Genomic DNA, 5,000 nt, shown 5'->3' with positions numbered 1-5,000 from the left:
AAATATATAATAAAGACATTTCAAATCAAACTGAAATGTATTGAAATGAATTTTTCCCATACATTTTTGACAATGTGAGGTGTGCATGGCAAAAAACACTCACGGTGAAGGCATGTGATATAATATGAAAATATCAAAAGTTAACTAACCAATGATATTGAAGCATATAAATCGAATCATAACTATATGAAACTCGAATTTGAGCCATATTAAACTGGTAATATTGTGATTTTATTCCTGGTTTTCCATACGTTAGTTTAAATAGAGAGTTATGGAATATAACCTTGGCATATTGGCACTAAAATATATAATAAAGACATTTCAAATCAAACTGAAATGTATTGAAATGAATTTTTCCCATACATTTTTGACAATGTGAGGTGTGCATGGCAAAAAACACTCACGGTGAAGGCATGTGATATAATATGAAAATATCAAAAGTTAACTAACCAATGATATTGAAGCATATAAATCGAATCATAACTATATGAAACTCGAATTTGAGCCATATTAAACTGGTAATATTGTGATTTTATGCCTGGTTTTCCATACGTTAGTTTAAATAGAGAGTTATGGAATATAACCTTGGCATATTGGCACTAAAATATATAATAAAGACATTTCAAATCAAACTGAAATGTATTGAAATGAATTTTTCCCATACATTTTTGACAATGTGAGGTGTGCATGGCAAAAAACACTCACGGTGAAGGCATGTGAAATAATATGAAAATATCAAAAGTTAACTAACCAATGATATTGAAGCATATAAATCGAAGCATAACTATATGAAACTCGAATTTAAGCCATATTAAACTGGTAATATTGTGATTTTATGCCTGGTTTTCCATACGTTAGTTTAAATAGAGAGTTATGGAATATAACCTTGGCATATTGGCACTAAAATATATAATAAAGACATTTCAAATCAAACTGAAATGTATTGAAATGAATTTTTCCCATACATTTTTGACAATGTGAGGTGTGCATGGCAAAAAACACTCACGGTGAAGGCATGTGATATAATATGAAAATATCAAAAGTTAACTAACCAATGATATTGAAGCATATAAATCGAATCATAACTATATGAAACTCGAATTTAAGCCATATTAAACTGGTAATATTGTGATTTTATGCCTGGTTTTCCATACGTTAGTTTAAATAGAAAAAATTTTCGAATATATATACATATATGAAGAATCTATATTCTAATACTAACATGTTATGGAATATAACCTTGGCATATTGGCACTAAAATATATAATAAAGACATTTCAAATCAAACTGAAATGTATTGAAATGAATTTTTTCCCATACATTTTTGACAATGTGAGGTGTGCATGGCAAAAAACACTCACGGTGAAGGCATGTGAAATAATATGAAAATATCAAAAGTTAACTAACCAATGATATTGAAGCATATAAATCGAATCATAACTATATGAAACTCGAATTTAAGCCATATTAAACTGGTAATATTGTGATTTTATGCCTGGTTTTCCATACGTTAGTTTAAATAGAAAAAATTTTCGAATATATATACATATATGAAGAATCTATATTCTAATACTAACATGTTATGGAATATAACCTTGGCATATTGGCACTAAAATATATAATAAAGACATTTCAAATCAAACTGAAATGTATTGAAATGAATTTTTCCCATACATTTTTGACAATGTGAGGTGTGCATGGCAAAAAACACTCACGGTGAAGGCATGTGAAATAATATGAAAATATCAAAAGTTAACTAACCAATGATATTGAAGCATATAAATCGAATCATAACTATATGAAACTCGAATTTAAGCCATATTAAACTGGTAATATTGTGATTTTATGCCTGGTTTTCCATACGTTAGTTTAAATAGAAAAAATTTTCGAATATATATACATATATGAAGAATCTATATTCTAATACTAACATGTTATGGAATATAACCTTGGCATATTGGCACTAAAATATATAATAAAGACATTTCAAATCAAACTGAAATGTATTGAAATGAATTTTTCCCATACATTTTTGACAATGTGAGGTGTGCATGGCAAAAAACACTCACGGTGAAGGCATGTGATATAATATGAAAATATCAAAAGTTAACTAACCAATGATATTGAAACATATAAATCGAATCATAACTATATGAAACTCGAATTTGAGCCATATTAAACTGGTAATATTGTGATTTTATGCCTGGTTTTCCATACGTTAGTTTAAATAGAAAAAAATTCTCGAATATATATACATATATGAAGAATCTATATTCTATACTAACATTTTATGGAATATAACCTTGGCATATTGCCATTAAAATATATAATAAAGACATTTCAAATCAAACTGAAATGTATTGAAATGAATTTTTCCCATACATTTTTGACAATGTGAGGTGTGCATGGCAAAAAACACTCACGGTGAAGGCATGTGAAATAATATGAAAATATCAAAAGTTAACTAACCAATGATATTGAAGCATATAAATCGAATCATAACTATATGAAACTCGAATTTAAGCCATATTAAACTGGTAATATTGTGATTTTATGCCTGGTTTTCCATACGTTAGTTTAAATAGAAAAAATTTTCGAATATATATACATATATGAAGAATCTATATTCTAATACTAACATGTTATGGAATATAACCTTGGCATATTGGCACTAAAATATATAATAAAGACATTTCAAATCAAACTGAAATGTATTGAAATGAATTTTTCCCATACATTTTTGACAATGTGAGGTGTGCATGGCAAAAAACACTCACGGTGAAGGCATGTGATATAATATGAAAATATCAAAAGTTAACTAACCAATGATATTGAAGCATATAAATCGAATCATAACTATATGAAACTCGAATTTGAGCCATATTAAACTGGTAATATTATGATTTTATTCCTGGTTTTCCATACGTTAGTTTAAATAGAAAAAATTTTCGAATATATATACATATATGAAGAATCTATATTCTATACTAACATGTTATGGCATATTGGTGTTATTGTATTTTATTCCTGGTTTTCTATAGTTAGTTTAAATAGAAATAAATTTTTGAATTCAAAATTTTATATTCTATACTAGCATTACATAGAAATTATCCTCAACTGTTTGTTTCTTGTATAAATACAGGAAGTTAAACAGATGATGAAGAGAAAAAAATAAGAAAAACAAAAATTTATAAGAAAAATTAAATTTTAAACAAAGGAAAAGAGGAGAAAATTTTTTCAATCATATATATTTATGATTAAAAAATAGAATTATGAAATTATTAATTTCAATTCAAAGAGAAAAATTATGTAATATATGAAATTATTACATTAAAAATGCATTTGAAAAAAAAGTAAAATGTTATTAAGAATGATAAATTATTTGAAAATTGGCAAATATTAAGAAGAAATATCGTTCTTATATTTTTATATAAAATATATAATATAGAGAACGAAAATTCTTTTTCATAAAAAACGGTTTTTGAATTTTGATAAGAAAAGCTAAAGGGGGGTCGCCCCTTTACTTTTTATATACACCGTAATTTATGAAATTTTCAAATATGAAAAACAAAGAAAAATATATAAATACAAATATTATTCTGGTTGATCCTGCCAGTAGTTATATGCTTGTCTCAAAGATTAAGCCATGCATGTCTAAGTACAAACAAATTAAAAGTGAAACCGCAAAAGGCTCATTATATCAGTTATGGTTCCATAGATCGTTAACAGTTACTTGGATAACTGTGGTAATTCTAGAGCTAATACATGCAATATAAACACGGACCTTATGGAACGTGTGCTTTTATTAGACTAAAACCAAGCGATCATTTGATCGTTAAATTGGTTGAACTCTAGATAACTTGCAGATCGTATGGTCCCGTACCGACGACAGATCTTTCAAATGTCTGCCCTATCAACTTTTGATGGTAGTATCTAGGACTACCATGGTTGCAACGGGTAACGGGGAATCAGGGTTCGATTCCGGAGAGGGAGCCTGAGAAACGGCTACCACATCTAAGGAAGGCAGCAGGCGCGTAAATTACCCACTCCCAGTTCGGGGAGGTAGTGACGAAAAATAACAATACAGGACTCATATCCGAGGCCCTGTAATTGGAATGAGTACACTTTAAATCCTTTAACAAGGACCTATTGGAGGGCAAGTCTGGTGCCAGCAGCCGCGGTAATTCCAGCTCCAATAGCGTATATTAAAGTTGTTGCGGTTAAAACGTTCGTAGTTGAATTTGTGCTTCATACGGGTAGTACAACTATATATTGTGGTATGTACATTACCTTATGTATGTAAGCGTATTACCGGTGGAGTTCTTATATATAATTAATACAATGTATTTTTTATATATTCCTCCTATTTAAACCTACTTCAGTGCTCTTCATCGAGTGTTGTTGTGGGCCGGTACAATTACTTTGAACAAATTAGAGTGCTTAAAGCAGGCTCCAAATGCCTGAATATTTTGTGCATGGAATAATGAAATAAGACCTCTGTTCTACTTTCATTGGTTTTTAGATCAAGAGGTAATGATTAATAGAAGCAGTTTGGGGGCATTAGTATTACGACGCGAGAGGTGAAATTCTTGGACCGTCGTAAGACTAACTTAAGCGAAAGCATTTGCCAAAGATGTTTTCATTAATCAAGAACGAAAGTTAGAGGTTCGAAGGCGATCAGATACCGCCCTAGTTCTAACCATAAACGATGCCAGCTAGCAATTGGGTGTAGCTACTACTATGGCTCTCTCAGTCGCTTCCCGGGAAACCAAAGCTTTTGGGCTCCGGGGGAAGTATGGTTGCAAAGCTGAAACTTAAAGGAATTGACGGAAGGGCACCACCAGGAGTGGAGCCTGCGGCTTAATTTGACTCAACACGGGAAAACTTACCAGGTCCGAACATAAGCGTGTAAGACAGATTGATAGCTCTTTCTCGAATCTATGGGTGGTGGTGCATGGCCGTTCTTAGTTCGTGGAGTGATTTGTCTGGTTAATTCCGAT

The sequence above is a fragment of the Anastrepha obliqua genome, unplaced genomic scaffold (assembly GCF_027943255.1).
Source record: "Anastrepha obliqua isolate idAnaObli1 unplaced genomic scaffold, idAnaObli1_1.0 ptg000370l, whole genome shotgun sequence".
NCBI lineage: Eukaryota > Metazoa > Arthropoda > Insecta > Diptera > Tephritidae > Anastrepha > Anastrepha obliqua.
The sequence above is the reverse complement of the archived record's forward strand: the minus strand, read 5'-3'. Positions refer to the sequence as shown.